Source organism: Bos grunniens, chromosome 5 (assembly GCF_055505025.1).
Source record: "Bos grunniens cultivar Pamir isolate PY7600 chromosome 5, Bosgru_T2T1.0, whole genome shotgun sequence".
Classification (NCBI taxonomy): Eukaryota; Metazoa; Chordata; class Mammalia; order Artiodactyla; family Bovidae; genus Bos; species Bos grunniens.
In genome coordinates this window covers 4,594,966-4,611,619 of record NC_141169.1, presented here as the reverse complement: position 1 = coordinate 4,611,619, position 16,654 = coordinate 4,594,966, and positions in this window count along the sequence as shown.

Here is a 16,654-nt window from a genome sequence, read left to right as displayed (position 1 = left end):
TTCACTTTCTGCCATAAGGGTGATGTCGTCTGCATATTTTAGGTTATTGCATTACAAGTGGAGCTAAATCTCAAGACTTTCAAATTTGAGAAATAAATTATTAAGCTACTGGAGAAAACAATATCAAATTCTGAGGCAGATTTATATTTTATTTTATATATTTTAAAATGAGTTTTTTAAATAACTGAAAGCTAAATTAAACTTAATGAAGCACTGGGGAGACAATTTATTATTATAATTATGATTAAACTATCATTTCATGACACATCTACTACTATGTTAACTAATACTATATCTAATCATATAATTATGCATAAATTCCTTTTCATGTTGTAGCAACCAGAGTTTCTTTTGAGAATCAGCTTAAGGCTTTGTTTGCAGCACAGGATCATTTAAGTTGTACATGATAAAACCAACTTACACACAGGCTAATTTGAGAGCTAGCATCATTTTCTCTCTAAACAATCTTGAAGCTCTTTTTATGGTCATGAATTGCTTATTGAAAGTGAGAGGATTTCAAGCAGTCAAGAGTCTGGGTCATTATGTCCTCAGTCACGTCCTACTCAGGTATTTGAATTTGTTTAGCTCTGGTTGGTTTGTGATGTGCTTTAATTTAGAGGTATAAATCCTGGCCAGAGTTCTGAGCTTTAATTAAGTACTGTCAAGGGACTGATTACAGTGTATTGATCCATAACTGAACATACTATCTACTGAGCCACAGTTCTAGTAAACGAGGCTAGATTTTTACTTCTGTTCTGATAATAGTTATTGGGATAGTGTATAAATTGCAGCACTGTTATTTGAGAATAATGATACAAAGCCATGGATAACACATGGTTTTCTTCCTTTCCCTTCATTAAGCTACAAGTTTGGATAAACAAGGACACAATATTAATTTCATATATTTTCTGATGGCAACTCTAAAAACAAAGGAACAGCTTTGGTGAAACAATAGGTTTAGTTAAAAATTTTGGAAATTACTCCTACAAAATGGATAGATTTAACTAGAAAATATTGTTTCTGTCCTCTTTTTCAAAGATATTGATGGTCTTTCTTTTTTTCTCAGTTACCATTGATTTTTCCTACTCTCTAAACTACCCCTGCCTCATGCAATAACATTTATATTCAACACGTCATAATTTTTCACTTATCTGTGAATCCCATATGACTTTTAGATGTGGCTCAGTGGTTTCCCTATATTGTTGGAAAGTTCAGTTTTCACTTTGCACTTGAAATGTAAACTTACATGGAATCTATGTCCATATTTCACCCTTGTCTCTACTTAAGCAGTAGTCATGTGCTTTTGTATTTATTTTATTTGATAAAATGTTGAGAAACATTAAGGACTAACATAAGGAAAAAAGAATCCTGACTCAGAGTCTGTGACATATCAGTAAGGATTATTTTTAAATTTCAGACATATTCCCTGAAAGGACAAAATAAAATACCCTGAATCTCACATTTCAAAGCACAGAATGATTGAATCATATGACCTATGCAATTATATGCAGTAATTCAAAACTAAAGAGATGGACAAACAGTAGACACTTTCTCCTAAGATTTCACTCAATATTCAGTACTCTGGGGTAACCATGAGATAAGACAACATTTTTCTTTCAATTAAGTTTCCTAAAAGCCGTTGACTATGCTAAAGCCTTTGACTGTGTGGGTCAAAACAAACTGGAAAGTTCTTCAAGATATGGTAAAACCAGACAGACCACCTTACCTGCCTCCTGAGAAACTTGTATGCAGGTCAAGAAGCAACAGTTAGAACTTGACACAGAACAATGGACTGGTTCCAAATTGGAAAAAGAGCTTGTCAAGGCTGTATATTTTCACCCTGCTTATCTAACTTCTATGCAGAGTATATCATGCAGAATGCCAGGCTGGCTGAAACATAAGCTGGAATCAGATTGTCAGGAGAAATATCAATAACCTCAGATTTGCAGATGACATCCTTATGGCAGAAACAGAAGAAGAACTAAAGAGTTTCTTGATGAAGGTGAAAGAAGAGAATGAAAAAGCTGGCTTATAACTCAACATTGAAAAAAAAACAATGATCATGGCATCTGGTCCCATCATTTCATGGCAAATAGTTGGGGAAAGAATGGAAACAATGACAGATTTTATTTTCTTGAGCTCCAAAATCATTGCAGATGGTGACTGCAGAAATTAAAAGATGCTTAGAGTTTGGAAGAAAAGCTATGACCAAACTAGACAGCATATTAAAAAGCAGAGACATCTCTTTACCATCAAAGAATGGTATAGTCAAAACTATGGTTTTTCCAGTAGTCATGTATGAATGTGAGAGTAGAACCATAAAGAAAGTTGAGCGCCTAAGAACTGATGCTTTTGAACTGTGGTGTTGGAGAAGGCTCTTGAGAAGTCCCTTGGACTGCAAGGAGATCAAACCAGTCAATCCTAAAGGAAATCAACCTGAATTATTCTTTGGAAGGACTGATGCTGAATCTGAAGCTCCAATACTTTGGCCACCTGATGAGAAGAGCCAACTCATTAGAAAAGACCCTGATGCTGGGAAAAATTGAAGGCAAAAGGAAAAAGGGGCAGTAGAGGATGAGATGATTAGATAGCATCACTGAGTCAATGGACATGAATTTGAGTAAATTCTGGGAGACATTGGAAGACAGATGAGCCTGGTGTGCTGCAGTCACAGTTTCCAAAAAACCCATCAGATTAACTTATTTTGATCTTTCCTAAAGAGTGCCGAAGAATTGATGCTTTTGAACTGTGGTGTTGGAGAAGACTCTTGAGAGTCCCTTGGACTGCAAGGAGATCCAACCAGTCCATTCTGAAGAAGATCAGCCCTGGGATTTCTTTGGAAGGAATGATGCTAAAGCTGAAACTGCAGTACTTTGGCCACCTCATGCGAAGAGTTGACTCATTGGAAAAGACTCTGATGCTGGGAGGGACTGGCGGCAGGAGGAGAAGGGGACGACAGAGGATGAGATGGCAGGATGGCATCACTGACTGGATGGAGGTGAGTCTGAGTGAACTCCAGGAGTTGGTGATGGACAGGGAGGCCTGGCGTGCTGCTATTCACGGGGTCACAAAGAGTCAGACACGACTGAGTGACTGAACTGAACTGAACTGAACTGAAGGATCTATGGTGAACTAGCTTTTTTTCTCTCTCTTTTTGAAATTTATTCTTTTTTTTGACAGTTTGCTTATAATATATTAGCATTGTTCAATTTAATGAAACTTTCATTACCAGAATTGTTTGATGGATTTGGTGCTGCATAAATAAATCAGTGACTCAGCAATATTATATTCTTTTGAAATTCATTAGAACTTTTATGGAACTAGGGTATTATTCATCAAATCAATTTAACAAATTATTGAAAGATGACTTAGTAACTAATGGTGTACTAATTATAAAGAACAATTCTGCCTCCTCTGTTCTATTTAGTGACAAAAGATAGCACATCTATCATTTACAGACCTATGCTATTGTCCACCCAATGACTCAGAAAAAGTGTAAATGGCTCAGTGAATCATCTCCTCTGTTCAAAAAACCAGTTTAAAACAGACATCATACTTTTTATGGATGAATTACTAGTGTTGTATTCAAGTAGAAATTGTGAAAAAATTAGATCAACATACAGACCTTTGAATTAAAGAAAAATGTCCTGAATATAAGGGTTCCAAAAGTTGTTTAATGGCAATTTGTACCCCCAAGTTCTTTATTTCTCCTTTTCCCCACTATTTCTTTTGCACATGTAAATAATAACAAGTATGTATATCAACACACTCAATTTGGTTCAACAATAAACCATACATTTAAACCTTACCTTTAAATCTTTACTTCATTTTAATTTAGTTGTTTTGAGTGCTGTAAGGTAGGGGTCCAGTTTCATTCTTTTGGATGTGAGCATTCTGTTTTCCCAGAATCATTTATTGAATGAACTTCCTGTTCTCCATTGAGTATTCTTGGCTCTTTTGTCAAGTACTAGTTGAACTTGACTGTAAATGTACGGGTTCATTTCTGGGCACTTGATTCTGTTTCATTTGAATATTTGTCTGCTTTGATAATCTTTTTTCAAAGAGATAAAATATTTTAATACACTTGCAAGGATCTAATACATTAAGCTCATTTGCTGTGCTGTGCTGTGCTTAGTTGCTCAGTCATGTCCGACTCTTTGCAACTCCATGAACTGCAGCTTGCTAGACTCCTCTGTCCATGGGGATTCGCCAGGCAAGAAAACTGGCATTGATTGCCATGCCCTTCTCCAGGGGATCTTCCCAGGGATTGGACCCAGATCTCTCCCACATTGCGAGTGGATTCTTTACTGACTGAGCCATCAGGGAAGTCCAAGAATACTGGTATACGTAGCTTATCCCTTCTCCAGGCTATCTACCTGACCCAGGAATTGAACCGGGGTCTCCTGCATTGCAGGTGGATTCTTTACCAGCTGAGCTACCAGAGAAACCCTCATTAAGCACATAACTTTAGAAAAATGATCATACAGAATTTTTTCTTTCTCCTATCACTTATTTAAAATGTACCAGTGGAGGCTATCTTCTCCATTCTCTAGATGATAATTCAAGCAGATTGGAAACTCTTCTTCTCTCTCTCCTTTAAAATCAACATTTTCCTTTAATCTCAAAATGGATTAAATATCTCAACATAAGACCAGAAACTATAAAACTAGGGAGAACATAGGCAAAACACTCTCTGACATACATCACAGCAGGATCCTCTATGACCCACCTCCCAGAATACTGGAAATAAAAGCAAAAATAAACAAATGGGACCTAATTAAACCTAAAAGCTTCTGCACAACAAAGGAAACTATTAGCAAGGTGAAAAGGCAGCCTTCAGAATGGGAGAAAATAATAGCAAATGAAGCAACTGACAAACAATTAATCTCAAAAATATACAAGCAACTCCTACAGCTCAATTCCAGAAAAATAAATGACCCAATCAAAAAATGGGCCAAAGAACTAAATAGACATTTCTCCAAAGAAGACATACAGATGGCTAACAAACACATGAAAAGATGCTCAACATCACTCATTATCAGAGAAATGCAAATCAAAACCACTATGAGGTACTATTTCACGCCAGTCAGAATGGCTGCGATCCAAAAGTCTACAAGCAATAAATGCTAGAGAGGGTGTGAAGAAAAGGGAACCCTCTTACACTGTTGGTGGGAATGCAAACTAGTACAGCCACTATGGAGAACAGTGTGGAGATTCCTTAAAAAACTGGAAATAGAACTGCCTTATGATCCAGCAATCCCACTGCTGGGCATACACACTGAAGAAACCAGAAGGGAAAGAGACACGTGTACCCCAATGTTCATCGCAGCACTGTTTATAATAGCCAAGACATGGAAGCAACCTAGATGCCCATCAGCAGATGAATGGATAAGAAAGCGGTGGTACATATACACAATGGAGTATTACTCAGCCATTAAAAAGAATACATTTGAATCAGTTCTAATGAGGTGGATGAAACTGGAGCCTATTGTACAGAGTGAAGTAAGCCAGAAAGAAAAACACCAATACAGTATACTAATGCATATATATGGAATTTAGAAAGATGGTAACAATAACCCTGTGTACGAGACAGAAATAGAGACACTGATGTATAGATCAGTCTTATGGACTCTGTGGGAGAGGGAGAGGGTGGGGAGATTTGGGAGAATGGCACTGAAACATGTATAATATCATGTATGAAACGAGTCGCCAGTCCAGGTTCGATGCACGATACTGGATGCTTGGGGCTGGTGCACTGGGACGACCCAGAGGGATGGTATGGGGAGGGAGGAGGGAGGAGGGTTCAGGATGGGGAGCACGGGTATACCTGTGGTGGATTCATTTCAATGTTTGGCAAAACTAATACAATATTGTAAAGTTTTAAAAATAAAATAAAATTTAAAAAAAAAGTTAAAAAAAAAATTCAACGTTTTCCTTTAATCTGAGTAACTTGAAAACACAGTACTTAAAAGGTTATAAAAACACCAGATAAGGACAGTAAAATATTAAACATAGTTGGGAGTAAATTCTGTTTAATCTTAAAATGTGTTCCTCTGTTCCACTGGGCATAAATGTAAGTTGCTCTGCTGCTGCTGCGTCGCTTCAGTCGTGTCCGACTCTGTGTAATCCCACTGACAGCAGCCCATGAGGCTCCCCCGTCCCTGGGATTCTCCAGGCAAGAACACTGGAGTGTGTTGCCATTTCCTTCTCCAATGCATGAAAGTGAAAAGTGAAAGTGAAGTCGCTGTCGTGTCCAACTCTTAGCGACCCCATGGACTGCAGCCTACCAGGCTCCTCCATCCATGGGATTTTCCAGGCAAGAGTACTGGAGTGGGGTGCCATTGCTCAGTCATGTCCAACTCTTTGCCACGCCATGGACTAGTCCACCAGGCTCCTCTGTCCATGGAATTCTCCAGGCAAGAATTCTGGAATGGGTAGTAGATCAAATACTGGATCTAACCCAGGTCTCCTGCATTGCAGGCAGATTCTTCAATGTCTGAGCCACCAGGGAAGTCCATGAATTCTAATTAGTTCAAGAGAATTCAGCAGGTCTTTGATGTCTTTCAACAGATATCTTTATTTTTTGTTCTTATTTAATCCAACTTTTTAAGTTTTTCTCTAGGAAGTTTTTGTCTTCCATAAATCATTACATCCCACCCATCAATAAAAGTCTCAAGACCTAATTTTGTGGTAATTTTACTTTTCTTATAGGCCACATTTACTGCAGTTTGCCTTGTTCTAAAATAATGTATTTCTATTTTTGAAGACTGCTTACAGATCAAGTCACTCTTCACTTAGGAGTCAATAAGACTTTTGATACTGAGCATTTCAGGTAAAGTGTCTGCCTGCAATGCAGGTGACATGGGTTCCCCTGGGTTGGGAAGATCCCCTGGAGAAGGATATGGCAACTCACTCCAATACTCTTGCCTGGAAAATTCCATGGACAGAGGAGCCTGATAGGCTACAGTCCATGGGGGAGCAAAGAGTTGGATACGACCAACTTCACTTTCACTTTTCATCCCTATATGATGGAAACAGATGACTCTATGGTTGATTCTTTTATCTTGTAGACTTTATCTGTTTCACAGGAAATATTTATTCATTATTGGCACCAACAATGTATTGGATATTAGGTTTAATCCAATAGAGACACTTCTATATCTTGCTAGACCTCACTTTAAGCTTTTCAAAGTATAAGTCAAACACCATTATTATGTGTCTGAAAAAAGATATTTACAAATTTATTTAAAATGATCATAGTGATCTTATTACAGATTAACATGAATACTATATTTTACTTGAAAAAAGACTGTACTTTCCAAAAGAATGACATTGTTTTACAATTTTGTGAAAGCCTTTAATATCTTGTTTAATATAGGTCAAATGGATCCCCGTATCTGCCACTGCATTCATCCTTTGGAATATCAAGTATTTCTTCATTGTCCATGCTACCTTGTATCTCTCAACTATGAACATATCATTTTGACATTGTGGATTTTTGATTGGATTTTGGAGAAATCTCAAGGTCACCAGCCCACATTCTGATAACCACTGTGGTAAAATAATGACACTCTTTAAATTAATATTACTTCTATTTTTATATTCTTAAAGCAATAGAGAAGATTGAAAATGGAAGAATAGGAGGAGTATTTTTGGAATGATGGGAACATTCTAAAATTGAAAAATGGTGATAATTTCCCAACTTTAAGTTTACTAAAACTCATTGAATTACAAACTCATATATGGTAAGTGTTATGGTATATAAAGTATGTCTTAATGAACCTGTAAATTGGCGGTGGTGGTGGCTTCATCACTCAGACATATCTGACTCTTGAGACTCCATGGACTGTAGCCCATCAGGCTCCTCTGTCCTTGGGATTTCCTAGGCAAGAATACTGGAGTGGGTTGCCATGCCCTCCTCGAGGGGATCTTCCCAACCTAGGGATAGGACTCAGGTCTTCTGCATTGCAGGCAGATTAAATCTTCAATTCTAGGAGAAGTTGGGTAGTGTAGAGATTAGAAACAGACTCTTGTTTCACCCTGAATTCCTGTATTTAATCTTATACTCTCTCTCTGTTTCCTCTTCTGTAAAAAGGAGAAAATGATAGCACCTAAGCTAATGACTTGTTCTAACTATTAACTGAGTTAATATACCTAGAGTTGTACCTGGTAAACGTGCTGTGCTCTGCTGTGCTTAGTCCCTCAGTCGTGTCCAACTTTTGCAACCCCATAGACGCCAGGCTCCTCTGTCCATGGAGATTCTTCAGGCAAGAATACTGTAGTCATGTGTTAGTTATTATTACAGATGCTGAATTAAAGAGCCAGTAAATCTTAAAATTGAAGATACAAAAGTAAGATAGTAAAAATGATAAACATTTGAGAAAAGGAATGTGATTAATCTTCTTAAATAAGAAAAAAAAAAAAAAAACAAACACTTATCCCTGAAGTAAGACATACATGACAAAGACTAAAATTAATTCAGGCATATTTTTAACTAGTGGACTGATGGATGATGGTGTTAGTAACTGGGAAGGTAATAGAAATTCAGCTATTTTGGTTATTTCTATTGCTCTTTTATAGTAGGTAAATTCATTTGAAAAAAGAGATAACCTGGGATACTGATGATGGTAGAATTAAGATCATTAAAATTTGTCATAGCTGTTATTGGAAAATTAAGAAATATGCTAAATAGAAATATAGAAGAGAACAATCAAATGTAATTGGAATCCAACTGAAGTTGGAGAGCATAACTTGCTCTCTGTTTATGGAAGTATATTCTTTTGATAATTTCAATAGACAAAATGACAAAACAATTTTAGTAAAACGAATCTGCTTATTATTAGAAACAGTTTTAAGAGTATACTGTAGCCATTACATTTGACTAACCAATATTTATTCCCCATGAAATAAATCAATAATTTCTTTATATTTGCTAGTGCTGAATTTAGAGGTGGCCTCATGTCATGAGGCCAATGACATGAAACTAAATATCTGCTTTGGACTTCTAAGGAGATAAATTAAACCTATGCTGTTGAATGTAAAGAAAGGTGCTTTTTATTCCAGATTCTGCTAGCAGACATCTATTAATGCTCATGAGGCAAGTCATCCTCAAAATTAATCTGTTTTATGGTGGTAGAAATAGAGAAATAACCTTGGCTCTTCAGAAAACTTTTAAGAAACCAAATCAAACATCCCAAGAGCCTAGCCTAACTAAGTTTGTACTGCTTATTAAGTACTTTTTAAAAAATTATTATTATTTTCTTATTTTAAATACAATTTAAGTTGAAATTTTCATTTTACCTATGGCTGAAATAATCTACTATAGAATATATATCTTGAAATATTCTTCAGATACTCATTATAAAATGTAAAGAGAAAAAATAAATATATTTCAAAAGAAAACATTTTGACTTAATGAAAATTAGGTTGTTATATTTACATATTTTAATTGAATTTACATTTAATCATCTTTATGTGTGTGTTTAGTCGCTCAGCCACATCCAACTCTTTGTGACCTCCTCTGTCCATGGGATTCTCTAGGCAAGAATACTGGAGTGGGTTGCCATTTCCTCCTCCAATCTTTAGGTAGTTAATCATTTTATATGCAAACTATGGGCTCCTTCCAAGCTGAAAATTCCAAACAATCAACCAGGATGACTGAGTCTATGGAATTCAAAATATCCGAGGATAAAACAGGAAATAGTCAATTGTATAAGCTTAGTTCAGTTCAGTTCAATTGCTCAGTCGTGTCTGACTCTTTGTGACCCCATGGATTGCAGCCCACCAGGTTTCCCTGCCCATCACCAACTCCCGGAGTTTATTCAAACTCATGTCCATTGAGTCGGTGATGCCATACAATCATTTCATCCTCTGTTGTTTCCTTCTCCTCCCAATCTTTGCCAGCATCAGGGTCTTTTCTAGTGAGTCAGTTCTTCACATCAGGTGGCCAAAATATTGGAGTTTAAGCTTTAGCATCTGTCCTTCCAATGAATATTCAGAACTGATTTCCTTTATGATGGACTGGTTGGATTTCCTTGCAGTCCAAGGGACTCTCAAGAGTCTTCTCCAAACCACAGTTCAAAAGCATCAATTCTTCGGCAATCAGCTTTCTTTATAGTCCAACTCTCACATCCATACATGACTACTGGAAAAACCATAGTTTTGACTCAGTGGACCTTTATTGGCAAAGTAATGTCTCTGCTTTTTCAAAATGCTGTCTAGATTGATCATAGCTTTTCTTCCAAGGAGCAAGCATCTTTTAACTTCATGGCTGTAGTCACCATCTGCAGTGATTTTGGAGCCCCCCAAAATAAAGTCTCTCACTTTATTTTAATGGAAACAATGTTTCCATTTTTTCTCCATCTGTTTACCATAAGCTAATGTTTGAGTAAAAGTATTTCTTAGGATGAGTATAGATCTTGGGGCTTCCCTGGAAGCTCAGCTGGTAAAGAATCCACCTGCAATGATGGAGACCTGTATTTGATCTCTAGGTTGGAAGATCCCCTGGAGGAGGGCATGGCCACCCACGCCAATATTCTTGCCTGGAGAATTCCCATGAACAGAGAAGCCTGGCAAGCTACAGTCAATGGGGTCTCAAAGCACGGGACAGCAATAGGCAACTAAGTGCACACATACATATAGATCCTGAACATGGTGTAACTGAAACATCTTAGAAATACAGAGTTTAAAAAATTCAAAAACTACATCTGACAATGTGGCAAGAGACTTGCATTTGCTTCTGTCCTATGTTTAGCTTTTTGATCTAGTAGTAATTCTCCAAATAAAGCATTACATTTAACTATATTGGTTTGAATCTTTGCAAGACTCTGGATTATAAATGGCTTGCTAATTATAGGAGAGGGTTTACATTCTCCTAATGGCACTTCCTTTTTTTCTCTCTTGACTTATAGGCAGTCTTCTTAGCATACCTCATTACATTATTCTCAGAGTACATTAATCTCAACACTTTTAAAAAATAAACACCTGCCAAGCTTCTCACACTGATTGTACCTGAAGAAACTCTTCTAAAATTGTCCCTTTAAATATCTCTTATTCCTGGGTATAATTAGAAGAAAGAAAAAGTGAATACAAAGCTAAATTCAGTTCTTTTGTTCGGATACAATAACCAAGTGCTCTAACATGTGTCCTTTAATTCCTTATTAAACAGATGATAAAAACTCTAGGAGAGCACGTCATCTGGAAGCCAAGTCCTTTATCCTTCCTGAAATGTGTGCCTGGGTAGGAACCACACTAATTAAACTCAGAACTCATCGCACTATGATTTCCTTAGTGAATGGAAAGGTGAAGTCTCACTCAGCACAGTTTTACCAAGCCCCAAAGAAAAAAATCAGTGTGGAACGCAATTTCTTCCAGAATCATATGATGCTCTTATATTCTAGAAAATCATTTAGGCTCGACAGGAAAACACTTTTAAATTGAAAAAGGCTTTAGTTTTGAAACCGTCCCCTAGTTTTGGTTTCCCATTTACATTCTGGGCTCACGAGTGTCCCATTCAGACACACTCCTCAGTGCTTGCCTGCTTCTGTCCACATTGCTTATTTCCCGCCGGAGCACTGCCTGGAAGGAAATGTCAATCTTCTACTTGTTAAAATAATTTTTTGATACCAATGGATATAAATTATTTGGTTGATCCATAAGAAAAATAATCAACACTCAACAATTCTGATCTACGTAAAATAGTATTTTCAGATGACTCCAACTAATATTATCAAAATACTGAAAATTTCTTATCAGAAAAAAATTATCGAATACAATCAGTAATATAAATTAATTTTATATTTAATGTATAGTATATTTCTGTTATTTTAATTTCCCTGGATTTAGACTTATATGCATATAGATTACTTTTGCCCAATATTATTTTCGCCCTTTGTTAATTTCAGGAATTATTTTATTTTAATCTGAATTTGGTTAGGGAAAGACTCTCTGTGGATTTTCATACAGTTTTTTATAAACAAAGACATGCAACTTACCTGATTAGTTTGAAAAAAAAAACCCAAAAACTGAAAAGCATCAAGGAAGATGGAGAGCTGCCATATTTTAGTACAAATCTTTGCAAAATTGGTGGAGAAGGTTGACAGAAGAGTATAGTGACCAAGGAAGATAGACAATTATGTAATTCTTCTATATGCTTCTATGTATTCCTATGAAGTACTTTTTTCAACCAAAGCAGCTATTAAAACCAAGTAATGAAATGAACTGAACTAAGAATCAGACTTCTTGATGTTTTTATCCCAGTATTTAATACTGAAGTAGGTTCAAACTCATTGCTCTCATTAAAATATTATTACTAGTAAAAAGAAAGGGTGTTTGTATCATTAATTAATTAATAAATGACATAAAATTTAAAAAAAAAGATTTTTTGGAATAAGGGAGCTTATATATTCATGGCAGAAACTGGAGGAGTGATAGTAGTTGAACCTGGAGCTGGAGCATTGGGAAAAAATGTCAGCTGAATCGCAGGCTGAAGAAGATGGGAAAGAAGCCACAAGACTGCAGGGACATGGACAAGATTTCTTTTCCCAGAACTGCAAGTCAGAGGGATGGCTAAACCATTACGTCTGACCAACACTACCTTAGTGGTGGTCACTTCACTTCTACTTTCCTGATTTTGCTCAGGTTCTTCTTAATAAGAAGCTCTAACTCGTGCTAACACAAAGAAGGGGATTCCATGGAAAATATGTCTTGGCATTCCAAGTTGACTACTGACAATCCACCACAGGCCCAGAAGCCAGAGATTAGCATAGGAGATCATGCAAACATTTTCATCTCCAAGGGACCATTGCCTTTTCTGGTAAAATCTAAAAAACTGCATTCATCACTGAGATAAGCAATACCTACAATCATACACAGAAAGACACACTAAGCTCAAAGACCTTGCCAATAAACTAAATGACAGTGTTTTTCCTAGAAGTTTAGAGCATATTGGTCATGTTGGCTCACAGGCATAGTTAGTAAGGTGATTGATAGGTATGTCAGGTCTAATAATAGGACATTTGTCTCACACTCTGAAAGAAAGTTGGTCTGCCTGATCAGCTTCTATATGAGTAATAAATCTCTTATCTGTCTGTTCACTTCTAAGGCCCTAATCTTTATAATACTAGTTAAGTACTGGGAGTTTAAAACCTTTCCTCACTAGATCTTCAAGTCATCTAACAATCATTGATATAAGTAAATAAAAATGACTATGGAATGAGAAAAACAAACAAACAAACAAACAAAACCAAACTTTTTTCAGCATGGAAAAGCTCTTTCCAAAGAAACATGATCTTGCTTACAAAATATTGGGGCATGATTATTATGCCAATTAATCTTACCATAGGGAGAAGAGTACCTATTTGTGAAATACACAACAAATATGTGAAAATAAAATGTCCCATATTGTGATTTTCAATATTTTAAAATAACTTAATGTTATTTCTTTAGAATATTATTTAAAAAATAAAATTTGTCACCATTTTTTGTACACTGAGTATCTTCCTAGAAGATATATATTTTTTCTCATTTCATGATTTTAGAAATACATATATCTTATTGTAATCCAAATTTAATTGGAGGATTGTGAATCTTACACCAGTATTAAAAAAAAAAAAGAAGAAAACCACAAGAGAGTAGAGACTTAATAAGTGTTCATGAATGTAGTACTTGTCTTTAAAATTATTATGTTGTTGCATGAATGGGAGGACATGAGAAAGTGAGGTTAAGAGAAACAGCAGTTATTACAAGATTGTGAGGGCTGAGAATGATGTTCAAATGGACAACAAGGGGCCTTCCTAGTGGCTCAGCATTACGGATCTGCCTGTAATGCAGGAGACCAGGGTTTGACCCCTGGGTTGGGAAGATCCTCTGGAGGAGGAAATGGCAAACCAGCTCCAGTAATCTTGCCTAGAAAATCCCACGGACAGAGGACCCTGGCAGGCTACAGTCCATGGGGTCACAAAAAGCTGGGCATGACTCACTGACTGAACAAAAATAATAATAATAAAAAAAAGGACATTGAAGATGGAGCAGATATGAATACAATGTCAGATACAAGGAAAGATCTCAGAGCCTTGAAAATAAGCAAAATAGTATTAAATGTCTTGGTGAAGGATGAAATGAGTTGATGGCTTTGAGAAACAAAGTAAACGATGAAATCATTTTCTTAAAGCGGACCGTTTTTTAATTTGTATGAATTTGTTACAATATTTTTTCTGTTTCCTGTTTTTGTTTCAGAGATGAGACTGGTTATTGTATGGAGCTTAATCATCCCCTATATGACAGTATAAATTTAAAAATACTTATTTAAAAGATATTTTAAAAAGTCTCAAGATATTTGGATCTAAATCTTGCTGAATTCTGTAAACATTAAAATAGAGAATTAGATGACTTACACTGTATTTCATTAAACTTAGAAGCATCTATACTTGAATATTTTTATTTTAGGTTTAGATTTATTAAAAGAAAAACGGCAGAGGTGGTGCAATTACTATATACTCCACACTCAGTTTCTTTTTTAAATTAATATTGTATTTTAGTATGGTACATTGTCACAATTAATAAACAGATATCAACGTGGTATTAACTGAAGTCCATATAACTGAAAACCATCCTTTCAGATTTCTGTAGTTTTCCCCTCATCTCCTTTCTATTTCTCAGGATCTTATCTAGAATGATACAGTACAGTGAGTGTCCTGTCTACTTAGGCTCCTCTTGATAGTCACAGTTTCTCATTTTCTTTAGTTTTGGTAGCCCTGATCATTTTAAAGATTACTGGTCAAGTATTTTTATAGAATTCAGGCTTGTTTGATTGTTTTCTCATGGTAAGACTAGAGTAATATATACTTGAACATTAAAGGGAAGAAGAAAGCTTTAAAATTGTCACTGAAAAATTATTGTGACCTAGTAAACAAATGTAAATTTCTGGGGAAATGAATAAAATGTGTAATATGTTAATAAGATATCAAAATATAGAGCTCAAAGAGCAGATTTTCTAGCTATCTGAAACTTCAGTCTATAATCATAAATAAAAGCAATATGTAAACTTGAGAAAATAAGATTGTTTTCTTTTTTTTTCAATTTCTTTTAATCTACTAAATTCATACAGTTGACTAATGTGCCATGACTTGCAGTTTTCATAGACTGGGATAATCTACTGTGTGCCCAGAGAGGAGATCAAATAGTCTTTTCTATCCCTCAGAACTCTGGAAAGCATTTGATTGAATATCCCCAAAGACATAGAGGGAAACAACTCCCTAAAGATTTTCCTTACATTTGTTGGAAACACAAAAGGCCAAGTGAGAAGAAAATAAATACATGTTGCTGTGATTTTCATAATGGTCATTACAGTTAAATTAGGTGTGAATCAAGGAAAAAAAAAGTTAATTGCATGGATAAAGGTTGTACAATAAATCACTAGTAAAGAGGAGAATAAAAACCAGGCATCCGTCTGCTGCAGTCTAAAATATCCCACAGCTAGTTGATTTAGCAGTAACTGCATTCTCTTTAATGTTTCTTATTACATAGGTCTGCTTTTCACTATAAAAGAGAAAATGAGTGTAGGGAATTCAAGGCTATGTATAAATGATATTGGTTCTCACGTCTCTAGTGAATATGAAAAAATTGCAAGAATCATGTAAAAATGCCCTCTGTTTCACGTGACTTGCACTGCAGCAGTCCTCATTGCACGGTCCCATGCTTCAACTAAAAGGTAATATTACAGGGATCATTTACAAATGAAGATAAAAATAACAGAAGCATCCTTCACCCTGAGTTCCATTAGGAAATAGGACTCAGAAGCACGTTTTCTTATTCTTCTGTTTGTCTAAAGAGGTGAACACATATCTGAGGAGCATTTTCAAAAAGGGTAAATGTGGCAGGGGTGTTATCGAATGACTGGAGCATGATCTAGACATGTGAGGAATTCTAATTCAGGTGTTCAGGGAAACTTAAAAATTCAGTTCTTCTTTGAGAGCCCAAACAGCAGCTCATTAGTGACATTTTTTTTTAATGCAAGAAGAGATGTGGGTTCAGTTCCCAGCGTCGGTATCTACCTCTTCAGGCTATTTGGCACATATTATACAGTAGAGGTTGCCGGAAAAAGATAAAACAAAAAAAACCTGGCATCCAGGAAGTATGGCATGTGCTCACCAACTGTTCTTCTAGTTTGAAAATGATTGGCATGTATATCAGCCCTCTGGTTAGACGTTCATGGTAAGATGCACTGCTATGGTGCATGTGTGTGCGTGAAGCGAGAGGGGTAAAGTGAAATGCAGGAAATAGATACAGTGCTTTTTGTACTGCGGGCTGCCCAGGTGGCACTAACGGGAAAGATGTAAGAGGCCTGGGTTCAATCCCTGAGTTGGGAAGATCCTTTGGAGAAGGTCCCATGGACAGAGGAGCCTGGTGGGCTACAGTCCATGAGATTACAAAGAGTTAACACGACTGTGTGTCTGGCCAGTCTGGGAAAACATGACGGTGATCTGTCAAAATGTAGATAAGAAATCTTTGCACCATTTATGCCACTAAATTTATCTACTCTTAATTCATATAAATAAAATGAAGTTCTAGTCAAAATTTGGTTTGCTGACTTTTGCCTGGCTAATTTTTAATAGGACTTTTTGTTTTAGTTATTATACCTTATTATTTTAAATTC